The sequence below is a fragment of the Muntiacus reevesi genome, chromosome 11, assembly GCF_963930625.1.
Source record: "Muntiacus reevesi chromosome 11, mMunRee1.1, whole genome shotgun sequence".
In the NCBI taxonomy this organism is placed as follows: Eukaryota; Metazoa; Chordata; class Mammalia; order Artiodactyla; family Cervidae; genus Muntiacus; species Muntiacus reevesi.
In genome coordinates, this window is record NC_089259.1 from 4,690,232 (window position 1) to 4,704,653 (window position 14,422).

At 33.3% G+C, this 14,422-nt stretch overlaps 1 protein-coding gene across 1 annotated transcript in view; it reads right to left on the minus strand.

Moving 5' to 3' along the window:
- Positions 1–14,422, minus strand: part of PCDH17 (protocadherin 17) — a 110,972-nt gene that overhangs the window by 74,908 nt on the left and 21,642 nt on the right. The gene's annotated exons all lie outside the window — the stretch shown is intronic.

Here is a 14,422-nt window from a genome sequence, read left to right on the forward strand (position 1 = left end):
AGCACATAATTCATGAAGCAGAGGACCCAAGGTAAGGCTTAATGCAGAGCACTATGTGTTTTCCTTATAAATAAGGCTAATTTAAACTAATAAGACTCTTTTCTTGTCCCATGTTAATAATTTATTTGGCTTTTTAAACTATTACTAGAAAAAAAATGTTGAGAGTAATAGCTTAAAGTACTCTCTAAGGTTCACTGTCTGTTAAAAGTCGGGGGACAGGAAAAACTTGCACAAATTTCTTAAACTGTTTCTTGCTCTGTGGTTCTAATGACCTCTGTCAAAATAAATGCAAAGATGATGGTAAAGAAGGTAGATTAATTTCTCACTCCTAATCTATTTTAACTAGTAGTTGGTAGCAGACTTGTTTTATTAATGTGTTTTACAAATTTCCAGATTCTGTGAAGCACTTAATTGCTTCCATAACTAGCTACCCATCTTTAAAAAATAAATATCATCCATTAAAGTAGTAATGGAAACCAACGCTAAGAGCAAAAATGTTTGCAAAAGAATTTTGCCAATTTTAAAAACTAAAATTACTTAGAAACTCCACATATAAACTTAAAATCATCTAGTTCATTTTTTTTGAATTGGCTGAAAACATGAATCAACCCGTTATTGCTGTCAGCTGAAAGTTAAGCCTGAGTATTTATACCACTTCAGAAAAACAGAATCCAGTGTTAGGGAGAGTGTGTGCCCAGTCCCGTCTGACTCTGTGCGACCCTATGGACCATAGCCAGTCAGGCTCTTCTGTCCATGGGAATTCTCCAGGCAATAGTGGAGGGTGTTGCCATTTCCTTCTTCAGGGGATCTTCCTGATCCAGTGATCAAACCCACATCACCTGGGCTTCCTGTGTCTGCTACATTACAGGCAGATTCTTTACCACTAAGCCACCGGGGAAGGCCATTAAGGAAAGAGTAAAATGTAAAGTGAAAAGTGGAAACTCCTGATGTTTTTTATATCAGGGCTATTACAGTTAATCTTGTAATGTTAATAGCTTTGGTTATGTGGGACTTCATACAATACGGATCCCTATTCAGTTAGACACAGGGAAATAGACTAGGAAAACTTTTCTTCCCCTGATCTAACAGAGACAGTAACTAAAAACGCTTGCATAATATCAAAGTTCTAAGCAACTCTAATAAGAGACTTAAACTAAGAAATAAAATACATTTTCCAATTAAGTGAAGGGTTATTTTAAGTTATTTGCTAGTGTGTGTGCAGACGTGTCTTTGTATATTTGCATGTATGTGTCAGAGTGTTTGTGACCACTGGGCAATGGTAATGCTACCGAATATTGTTTTAATGAAAATAAAAACAAACAAACATGAGACACAGAAAAAAAAGAATTTTGGAAAGGAAAGAAAGAGAAGAAAATAAAGGCAGGGAGAAAGGCAAGAGGAAAATAGAGAGAGGAGGAAGAGTAAAATAGAAAGATACATACAGGAGGAGAAATGAGAATAGTTTAAAAAAAAAGGCTAAACAATGTTGGTTTCTCATTATGGAATTTCACAAAGTACAATTTTAGAAGTCTGAAACTTAATAGTAGTAGAGATTCAGAAGTTTACTAATAATGTCTGTCTGCATTTTTCCATTAAAATAGGTAGGAATGTGAGAGAAGGTGTGTGTTTATAATTACCATAATGAAATAGCCATTTAGCCTTTAACAAACTTATGACTAATGCACTATAAAAAACACACTGGTTTTAATATAGAAAATAACATTTTCATTATCCAGGCTCCAACGGTGTCTGAAAACTCATTAAAAATAATCTGAATATAAAATAGCAGCATTTACAGAGTAAAACAGAAAACAAACAAAAAGCCACATATATCAAGTGCTAAATTTAGAAATAGAAGGGCTTTTAGCTATTTTCCAACATGTATTCTAAAAATTGAGTTCCACATTGTATATTTAAAATTCTTAAATTTTAAGTCTAGAAAGAAAGTAAAATTTGAAGTCAAAGACATAGACTTTTAGGTCTCAGCAGAGTAATTAAATTATGAAAATGTTTAACTCTTGAAAACTTTATTCTTTCCATAAAAATGAATCATTAGAATGTTTTCCGTTCAAATGCAACTTGAACACAGCAACTTTTACCATTTATTTTTAAAGCATATAATTTGTTTATTATTAAAAAATGGATCCATGGAATCGATGAGTAGCAACACAAAAGTTCTAAAGGAAACATTTTGAATTAAACTGTAGGATATGATGATCATTTAAAACTATTTCACTCAGAAATAAAAAGACAAATGTTTTGGTACTTTTTTTTAAATGATCATTTGCTCAGAATGATTACTTAAAACAAATCTAAACTAATTTATAAAACTGCTTGACCCTCCTAATTGGTTTTTCTGGTTTGTTGTACTGATATTTGATGAAGATAAAAATTTAGATACTCTTTACCTTCTTTTTTTACAGAAAACATAAGCAAATAAACAAGTAATCAAGTAAACAAAGCAGATAAAATCTGTATGAAACAAATGGTTTCTTTGATATTTGCCTTTATGCATTTCTCTTCTAGTACTCAGCAAATTGTAGTAAATTATAAATGATACTTGAAATCATAATTTTTATTAGCAGTAGGTGGTAATTAGCTATTCCTAAGATATACTATTTTCTACTACTTGCTCATCTGTTAGAATTCTAAAAATAAATCTATAAAATACCAATTTAAAAAATTAGTATCTCCGAAAAAAAAAAAAAGAATGCACCTACTAAAAGCTGGACCACGTTGCCTGAAATTGGGAAAACTTTTTATTTGTGGAAGTAGATTAATTTGATATGACCACTTATAGGTACATTAAAAAGTTGATCTGAAAATAGCAAAAGTAGTCAAAATAATTTTTTTAACTATTAGAAGCATACAAATAGAAATTTTAAAAATATGTCCAACATTTGACACAACATCTATTAATGACAAAAATTCTCAGCAAATAGGGATAGAAAGAAACTTCTTCAGTTGTATAAACAGCATCAATCAAAAAAGAGTATACCTAACATCACTATGACAAACCTACACAGCATATTAAAAAGCAGAAACATCACTTTGCTGACAAAGGTCCGTCTAGTCATAGCTATGGTTTTTCCAGTAGTCATGTATGGATGTGAGAGCTGGACCACAAAGGTTGAGCACTGAAGAATTGATGCTTTTGAATTGAGGTGCTGGAGGAGACTCCTGCGAGTCCCTTGGACTGCCAGGAAATCAAACCAGTCAATCCTAAAAGAAATCAACCCTGAATATTCATTGGAGGACTGATGCTGAAGCTGAAGCTCCGATATTTTGGCCACCTCATATGAAGAACTGACTCATTGGGAAAGACCCTGATGACGGGAAAGATTGCAGACAACAGGAGGAGGGGGCAGCAGAAGATGAGACGGTTAGATACCACCACAGACACAACAGACATGAATTTTAGCTAGTGGAGGACAGGGGAGCCTGGCATGCTGCAGTTCACAGGGTTGCAATGAATTCAACATGACTTAGCGACTGAAGATGACAAATATCACACTTGAAAGACTGAAATCATTCACCACTTCTATTTACCACTGCATGAAAGCCATAGTATGGTCAATAAGGCAAGGAAAGTAAAAGAAGGACACACCAATTGGAAAAGGAGGAAAAATTTTTCTCACAGTGTTGTTGCATACTCAGGTAGTAGTATTGCTCAAGCAGAAAATGAGGATCAAGACAAGTGAAAACAAACAAAACTTCTCAAAATCAACAAATAAATTAAGCAATGTAGCCATATTCAAGGTCACCACACAAAAATCAATCATATTTCTATATTATAGCAATGAAATATTTGGAAACTTAAATGTCTGAAGCAACAGATTTATAATTTTCCCCTGAAAATCAAATACTTAAACAAATAGATAATTTAGGGGAAAAAAAAGTACAAAATCTGTATGTTGCACATTACAAAAAGTGATGGAATAAGTCAAAGAAGGCCTAAATCAATGGAAATATATATCACGTTTATGGATTAAAAAATTCAGCATAGTCAAAACATCAATGTTCCTCAGATAATCTATACATGTAATATAATTCCATTCATATTCTTTGGATGACTTTCTGTAGCTATAGACAAGAGGATTCTAGAATTTAAAACAAAAAGAACTATAATATTCAAAATATTTTTGAAAAGAAAAAGAGTAAATTTGAAGGAATCACATTACACTATTTTAAGATATACTATGAAACTACACTAATGAAGACAGTGTAGTATTGTCAATGGAAAAGACACATAGATCAATGTGACAGAGGAGACTATTCAGAAGTAACCAACAGAAATATTCAACTGATTTTCTACCAGGTTGCAAAAGGCAATTCAATAGAAATAAACAACTTATTAAAACAAAACAAAAAAAAAAACTTTAAAAACTTGAAATGGACCACAGATCTAAATGAAAATATAAAACTTAAGAAGAAAACCCTGCAGAAAATCTATGTGACCTGGTGTTAGGCAGAATTCTTTGACATAATACCAAAAATATGATCCATAGGTGAAAAAAAAGACCAAAATTAACCCAATAACTTGGTATTTACCTTAAATAAATGAAGACTATGATCACACAGATATCTGTACATTTTTCAAGAGCTCTCTTTGCCAAAACTGAAATCAGCCCAGATAACTTTCAACCGGTGAACAGACTGTGGTATATATATATAGAATGAAAACTATAAACAACAACAACAACAAAAATGAACAATTGATCCAACAACTTGGATGAATCTCAAAAGCATTATGTTGAGTGAAGGAAGCCAATCTCAGAAGAATTGTACACTGTATGATTCTATGTATAAGACTTTGCAAAAAAGCAAAAACTGTTATGACAAAGAATAAATCAGTGGATGCCAGGGTTAAGATTGACTATAGAAATATAGTATGAGGAAGCTTTCTAGGGTGATAGAACTCTTTAGTATGCTGACTGTGGTGTTAGTTTCATGAAGTTATACATGAACACACACACACACATTCAAAAAAGGTTCATTTTACTGGATGCTAATAACAGGTAATTCCAAATATAAATGTATATAGTGATCATCTGCATCTCATACACGCTGAAGATACTTCTGTTTCACAGACAATTATAAAACGAAAATTGTTTTCATTAAGTAGTCTCAATAAAGAGTATTTCTGAACTTTGTCTTTAAAATTTATACAGTTAACTTTCAAAACCCTATGTAGAAATCCCATGTGTATTTGGACAGGCTACAAAGGGATTTGAGATATAAAACTCTATATAGCCACACTAACAAACCCAAGCAACACTATAAGACAGTCATCTTAAATATGAATTATTTAGCTTATTTTTCTTTTTTTTTCAAAGATCATTTTCTTGTGTGTAGTTCTTGTTTACCCAGCCATAATTACATACTTTAAATAAATAAAGATTTCAGACTGCATTTATGGCAAAGAAGCTTTTCCTTTCAATGCATGAAAAAACATAGCTGTATCATGAAGCTATATCATGAAGAACTAGGAACCAGCCTTAAAATGGTGAGTTTTTTAATTTAGAAAATATCTCATGAAAGTGACTCTATATTTGGAAATAAGTGAATTTTTGTAAAGACTAAAGACACTGCATATGAAATTGCTAGCATCTAAGATGCCCCAAAGTGTATGAAAAATTGTCAAAATAATTTTGCAACTTTGATGATATTAAAGGATAAGACTATCTAAAATGTGGCGTTTTATATTTTATATGAGATAATATGTGAAAATTTCTTAGTTGTATAATAGCTTTCCTGTTATAACTTTTTAACTTTTTTATTTTTTGACTGTACTTCACAGCTTGCAGGATCTTAGTTCCTCAACCAGCAACTGAACCCAGGCTCCCTGCAGTGGAAGCGCAGAATTCTAACCACTGGACCACTAGGTAATTCCCACTTTAAAAATTTTTTAATCCTATAAGCAGCATTGTAATAATCTTGAAATGATGATAACTGGATGAAAGTCCAGTAAATTGTAAAACACTACCAAATTTATAGAAAATGAGAAAACTGTGGAATGAGAAAAATAAAATCTTCATCATTTTGAGTCTTATTTCAAAAGAACTTTAAGAAAAAAATCAGAATACTGTTCTCCAATTGTATCCCTACAAAAGGAAGAGAGAAAAATATTGTGAGCATTAAGAAAGCAGATTCTATAGTTATTTTTTCACCGTCATAGATACTATTTAAGTAAATGATGCTATAACTCAATCTATGATTAGTGCAATAACTATGTGATAAATATATACCCAATACCTTGGTGCTAATTTATCAGCAATATCTGATATTTCCCATTATAGAGTCATGAGGCAGACAGGAAACTTCCTATGGAGAGATCAATTTTGACAAACCGAACAGCTCTGGCATTTCCAGAATCATTGTGGAAACACAGAAGACAGTGGTTTACAAACTGCTGGCATTTTTTTTTTTTGATATTATTTTGTGTTTCTATGTCTGTTTTTTACCAAAGAGGAGGCCTTTGGAACAGAGGTTCAGTAGGTAAACTCAGTCCACAAGCATACATTTAGCTCAAACTATGCACAATATAAAAATCTAGCATTCAACAATGTAAAATTTGCAATATCTGAGATTCAATCAAGAATTACAAGGCATGCAATAAACCAGGAAAATATAAACCATACCTAGGAGAAAGATCAACCAATAAAAAAGAGACTCTGGCATGAAAAAGATGACAGAATTAACCAACAAGGACTTTAAAATCTCTTAGAATATTGAAAATATGACCAGGAATATAAAAGCATGACACTGAGAGTAAGTGTCTCAAGTTTTGAGCCTTAAGAACCTCTCTTGCGGTATCCTCCTCTCGGGTCTAAAGGCAAGAAGTAGAGTCAAAATGAAAGTTCTAAAATTGAAAAATTAAAACTAAAATTCAAAACTGTAATATCTGAAAATAAAGATACAATAAATAATACTGACAACAGATTAGACAATGAGGGACAAAGATGTAGCATTTTGCACCAAGTTCTAGAAGCAACTATCTCACCAATTATATATATATATGTACATGTATATACACACACACATATACATATATATGTATATTATAAATGTTTTATGTTTATCTGAATAAGCTTTATATATCTGTGTCAGCAGCCTGTTTATAATTTTGTAACATATGAGAGCAGACAGATATGTAAAATACAAAAAGGTTCTTTCAAAGTTTACAATACAAATAACAAAGAAAGCTTTCATTCTAGTGTTATTGATCTAGAATTGGAATTATTGAAGAAAAACGAAAGTGTGTATTTGACTCTTAGAAGTCATCATTAAGAGAAAACTTCTCACAAATGAATGTTCAGTTGGATGTGTAGTTATAGTTTCAGTTATACTTAGATGATCAGTGTTTTCCTAATTCAGAGTAACAGGGGAGTGAAATTTTGAAAGTACCTTTGAATTAAGGACAGAAGATTGATAGTATGTATTGATGCCACTGGGTTGAAAACAAAATGAAACAAGTTGAACTTTTCCCTTAATTCAAAGGCACTACTTTTCACATTGATAACAAGCATTTTCTTTGCAGCAGTCTGAACACAAGGGAGTGTTAAGAGGTGAATAATTCACTTTAAGCCTTTTCATACTGACATTGCTTCTGATAGCTCTGCCTTCAACAGAATATATGGTGTGGTTCTCTACACATTGCTGAAGTAGGCAACAACATTTTAAGCCACCACTTATAAAGTTATCTGACAGCACCTATGGCTTTGAAATTTCTAAAGTGTATGAGGTATGGCAATAACTGTATTTATCAGTGATTACCAAAATAATACATTTTATACAAATACAGTGTGGTCCACACTTGTGTTACATTACTAAAAGCACAAGGGAAAAAAGAGAGAAATTCTTACCACATTGAGCAAAAACTAACATTACTTTAAATTAAAAAATGGGGGGACAAGCTATATCTTGTAAGTGAAACTTGTAAGTCCACTATTCAACTCAGATGACTTAGATGAATTTTTGAAGTAATGTGGCTATATCTGAAAAACTCTTGAAAATGTTAACCTTTTTATAAATGGCATTGATAACTTTAATAATAGCTTGTATGCCAGAAATTAATTATGTAATTTGTGATCTTAAAGTCATCTTTGACAAGAAAGAAGAAAATTGAAATACTCAAAAGGTAATATGAGAGCTATTTGTTACCTAGAAAAGCACACAAAATAGAGAATGCTGCACATTCTCTTTATATATTTGCTGAAAGTTGGATCCACCAAATGCTAACTGTGCTGTTCCGCTGGCAAGGGCAGCACATTAGGCCATGAGTTCATGTCTCAGGAAAAGAATCCAAACCAGCTTACTGAAAGACTGCTAACTTCAACATTCGTAATTAATCCATTCTCTTCAGGATGCTAAGCATCTTCATCTCTGCCCTATGCAATATACAGTTCCCTTTTTCTTCCAAGTAGCAGAGGAAGTTTGATGTTCTTTTGTTTTCTTTTTAACTCTTCATCAGACAGTTAATCTTAAGAAACTCTCCTCTGCTTTCCTCCTATTGTACTTTTTCCATCTCTATGAGGAATATGGAAGGAATTTTTCCCCTGGAGGGAATATCTGAAACTAAATTCTCTGCAAGTGGGCCTCCAAGAAACTAATGACACAAATATACATCATCAAAAAAAATTCATTATAAGCCTGAACTTCTAGAATGTTCCACATAAGAAAAGAAAGAACAAAAAGGGAGGGAGAAAAATTAGTGACACATTATTTGACTTCTTTTCACTATGAATGGTGTCCTTCTACAAAATGCATTTCTTTAAAATCTAATTTTATTAATTTTGAGAAACTTGCTCATAATCAAATGGAAATTTTAAAAAATTGAATTATTTGCTTCAAACCAGCTTTTAGTCCAATTAACTTAGCTAATATGGAAATGCTTTGAAACTCTACCTCACTGCATCTAAATGCATGTAAATGGTATCACCGTGCCTATTCTGTACTTGGAGATTTGCAGTGTGCTGCCCTACATTAGGATCTACAAAATAGTATTATTGATATTTATTATTCATTCTCTTCAGTTACCCTAGGAGACACAATACAGTCACTGTCCACATTTATTCTTAAACAGAGAAACTCCAGCTGATTTTCATAGGGTCACTTGTCATATGGCCAATTCACTGTAGAACAGTAACACTTGCCAAAGACTGCCAGGAACCATTGGTTGATATACTGTCACTCTGAGAAATAGAGAAAAATAATGCTTCATCCCCCAATATTTTCAGAAATAACTTAATGAGACATTAATGTGAATTGCCTTGAAATAATCTGAAAAATTATTGTTACATACTAAGCAAAATAGTACTACTATTACCCCGATAACAAGATGGCTCTTTGTGCATTTGTACCTTTCTTTTTATACTTTCATATTAAATTATTTTAATATGCTTAATATTATATTTAATTCTAATGACTATATTTTCCCAGTCACTCAGTCATGTCTGACTCTGTGACCCCATGTACTGTAGCCTGACAAGCTCCTCTGTCCATGGAATTCTCCAGACAAGAATACTGGAGTGGGTTGCCATTCCCTTCTCCAGGGGATATTTCCAATCCAGGGATCAAACCCAGGTATCCTGCATTGCAGGCAGATTCTTTACCATCTGAGCCACCAGGGAAGCCCTAAAAAGGTAATAATGGCATCTATTATCAAATATATAATGCATACAGTAAGCTTAACTGTATAATTACCATCAATATAGTTATATAATATCAATTGTTAAAATAGGTACTTCTGAACACTTACCTTTTAAAGTGCAAATTTAAGGTATTACACTTAGTCAATCACTAGGTAAAATTCCTAAAAAGCAAATAACTAACCTAAAAAGTAAACCAATCTGTATGGCTGTTATCCATTTCATTAGTTTATTTTTTCACAATACACTAAAATTTAAAACTTTATGCATTGAATGATTTGGTAAGCACAATTCACCAGTCTTGTGCCTCAAAATATTCACAGTCAATTATTTTTAAAATGATGATTATATTCACAAATGCAAGAAAAAGTTATCAACAAGATCAGTTTCTGATATAATTTTGCATCAGCCTTTCAAGTCATTGGCTATATAGATGCATTCCAATTCTTAAGAGAAGAAAAAAGTAGGAGGAATTCAATATGAAATTAAATGGTGTAGCACCTTTCTCACATTTCCTTCCTGTAATGCTTGACACACATAAAGGATTTTTAACTCTTTATAAGTAATGATTCAGCCAACCAGTTGAACAGACAATGTATTTTACAGTAATTAGTATATACTTGAGGAATTCTGAGTCCCCAACATGTTGTAAGGATTTAAAGACAATTTACTAACTCCTTCCAAAGAAAAAATTATATAAAAATGTAAATTAAAAAAATATCCATTGGATTTGAATTTCTGGCTTAAAAACAAAAGAGCAATTTGAAAGCACAATTATGGAAATTAGAAGATAACATATAGGAATCTGGAAGACTTGTCCTCAGAAATGAACATTACAAAGAAAAAGGCATTTCTATATTTGAGGAAAAATTAATTATTAATCAAATTTATGAGTATTAGATTACTAGAATATTTTTCATTTCCCTCTGAAATATAAGAATAAGTATCATATTTAAAATGCATGATTCAAAGGAAATAGTCTATTTTAGGTTAGTGTTCTTACCTGAAATTAAAATAAAGTTAAGTGTCTTTACTAACGTTAACATATTTTTAATTAAACATTACCACAAAATGAAATGAAATATCTCTACTCTTTATCAGGCTGTCACTTAATTCCTTAACTCAAGCACCCCCCATTCTCTCCTTGTTTGAAGACTTTCATTCTAAGAATTTTTCTCCTCTAGTACTCTTACCTAGAGAATCACTTCATGAGACAATAAGAAACCATTCTTCCAATATATCAATTGTCTAGTTTTGAAGTAACTGATAGTCATTTTTATTTTGTTAGAAACCATTTAAAGTCTGGGCTTCCCTGGTGGCTCAGTAGTAAAGAACCTGCCTGTCAAAGCAGTAAACTCAGGTTCTATCCCTGGGTTAGGAATTTCCCTTGGAGAAGGAAATGGCAACCAAATCCAGTATTCTTGCCTGGGAAATCCCATGGACAGAGGAGTCTAGCAGGCTCCATGGGGTGGCAAAAGAGTTTGACATGACTTGGTGACTACAGCCACAATGATTTAAGTCCAAGTAATGCAGTTTTTAACAGACACTCAAACAGAAAAAATTAAGAAATATTATTAACAAGAAAGATCTACAAAATTGGTTGGTGAACTCTAGGTGGTTATGGGTCTCATTCTCTGTTTTTGAAAATAAAGGTTTATTGAAACTCAACCATGCCCTTTCATTTATATGTTGTCTTTGGCTGCTTTCGTGCTTCAATGGCAAAGTTAAGTAGATGTGACAGAGACCATACCGCCTCTGAACTGTAGAACAGATACTATCTCTCCCTTCATAAAAAAAAAAAAAAAGTTACAGGCTCCTGACTTAGAAAGACTAAGTCTCAGTTCTTAATATATAATTAACGTAGATAGCATATTAAAAAGCAGAGACATTACTTTACCAACAAAGGTCCATCTAGCCAAGGCTATGGTTTTTCCAGTGGTCATGTATGGATGTGACAGTTGGACTGTGAAGAAAGCTGAGTGCTGAAAAATTGATACTTCCTCACAGAGTATGCATTTAGAAGGTACCTGATTGAAAAACGAATCATATTTTTAAGCGGATTTAGGCCTTAGGTGATTTGTAATATGTTTATATTCAATTCCAAACAATTTAAAACTGCAGAAACAGTACCAGCATGGGAACGCTTGAAAGCATTAGACACATGAAGTTTCCTGAACTGTATTTTAAGTTCTTCTAGAGTGTTCTTAAGAATAACGGTAACCCAGTCCTTCCCAAAGAAAAGAATTCTTCAGTTTGCTGCATTTTGTCTCCTGTGCTTCTTTCCATTTTAGAGGTTGATGTCATCACAGTATTTCAACTCTTCCAAGTCTATTATCTTCTTTCAGCCTGACTGACTGGTGCTATTATAATTATTTCTATTTTATGGATGGAGAAACTGATGCCTGTGGACTTCATGAAAGACTAGCCAGAGGTTCCAGTGTGAGTAAGTAATATGAAGAAGTTCTTTTGACTCAATATTTTGCACTCTTTCAAATAAAAAACCTGCAAGTGCTATATGATTCATCTTACTTTTGTGTGTATTATATTTTTCTTTCTATTCTATTCTATTTATCACTGTCTGAAGCATCTCACAGATTATTTTCATTCTAAGCATGCTTGTTAACCAACACTCTCTACAGACTTCTAATACCAGGTCACACCCACTTCAATGGCTTTATTCCTATAACTGGTCAACCCTGAAATCAAACACAAATAAAAGTAATGTCTACTAGACAATTTTTGATGAGAATAAAAGAATCAAAGCCAGTTCTATGATTAAATATGAGACTCCAGGGCTGCTTCAAGAAGTCTCCAAAGTTTGAAAGTATTTTCATTATCTAGGAACAAGTAGAGAGCCTCTTGGGCTATGGTTTTTCCAGTGGTCATCTATGGATGTGAGAGTTGGACTGTGAAGAAAGCTGAGTGCCGAAAAATTGATGTTTTTGAACTGCGGTGTTGGAGAAGACTCTTGAGAGTCCCTTGGACTGCAAGGAGATCCAACCTGTCCATCCTAAAGGAGATCAGTCCTGGGTGTTCATTGGAAGGACTGATGCTGAAGTTGAAACTCCAATACTTTGGCCACCTCATGAGAAGAGTTGACTCTTTGGAAAAGACCCTGATGCTGGGAAGGATTGGGGGCAGGAGGAGAAGGGGACGACAGAGGATGAGATGGCTGGATGGCATCACCGACCCGATGAACATGAGTTTGAGCAAACTCCGGGAGTTTGTGATGGACAGGGAGGCCTGGTGTGCTGCGATTCATGGGGTTGCAAAGAGTCAGACATGACTGAGCAACTGAACTGAACTGAACTGAGAGGGCCTCTTGACACTACTGCTGGTTTCCCACTGGAGAGACCCTGTGACAACATGCTGTACATGGGTTCCAGCGGAGTGTTTGATGCTTACTATGTGGAAGCCTTAAAGAATTCTCTTTTAAACTGACTTGCAGTTTAGGAAGTAAGTTGTATTACTTCACAGCAGCAATTTTCATGCTATAATATGTTCTCATACTCTACAGATACCTCAATAGAAATGCATGTCAAATATGATACCCCAACTGGTGTAGGAGTAAACACCCTAAACTCTGAGTCAGATGACATTAGTTCTCTATTCCTGGCAAGCTGTGATAACATTTCTGTGCTTCAGTTTTCTCACATGAAAAGAAGTGCAAATGAAATCAGATGCTGTCATATGTCTCTAACTTTCTAATGTTCATTGCCTACAACAATTCTTTCATGGAAACTTCTTTTCAGTTTCTACCCAGTGAGCGTTTTTTCTCACAAGGTATCCCGAAATAAAAAACACAATTCTAAGGAAGACTCAATAACATTTCTCCCCTTCAGAGTTTACTTTGGTGGTTTAAGAAGTTTTAGACATCTAGAAACAAATTTTCACAAGACAAATTCTATCAAAAATCAATCACATTTTAAAATGTCTAACATTAAAACAAAAGTGATCACTCTTAGTTTAGAGAGGTCCAAACAGAAATTTACAGTAAAACAAATTTGCATTCCAGTAAAATTACATTTTTATAATCATAAATAATCTAGGATTGAGACCTACTGAAATTTTGCTTTTCCAGGAAATATGTCTACTTATTAGAAGCCCAAAGTATAACTGCTCCAGAATGTTTTCTGTCTTCTGCTGTTAACAAAAATACTAATATGGGTTAATATTTATTTGGAATTTAGTATCATGAATATTATTTTTCAGCACAATCATATTTCAATCTTAACACTTATGACAGCATTATGAGTAATAAATATTATTATTACACCTGGTAAGAAAACAGGAAAAAAGAAGTTAAGCAACTTGCTCTGGACTGAAAAGCAAGTTTTATTTGCTTTTAAAAGTCAAGGCCTTGAAAATAGAATCTCACTGTAAGGAATCTGCCAATCATGTGGATATGGGGAGAGTGGGATGAACTGAGAGAATAATACTGACACATATGCACCACCATGTGTAAAACGGATAGCTAGTGGGAAGCGATTGTATAGCCCAAGGAGCTCAGCTCTGTAGTGACCTCCAGGAGTGAGGTGGAGGGGTAGGGGTGACCTAGAGTGAGACAGAGGAGTGAAATGGGGAGGCCCAAGAGAGGGAGACATATGTATACACATAACTGACTCACTTTGTTGTACAGAAGGAACTAACACAACATTGTAAAGCAATTATACATCAATAAATAAATAAATAAAAACTAAAAATAAATAAATAAAAACTAATTTGGATAAAAGAGAGTCTGTCAATGATAATAAGATTGAATGAATTGTAAC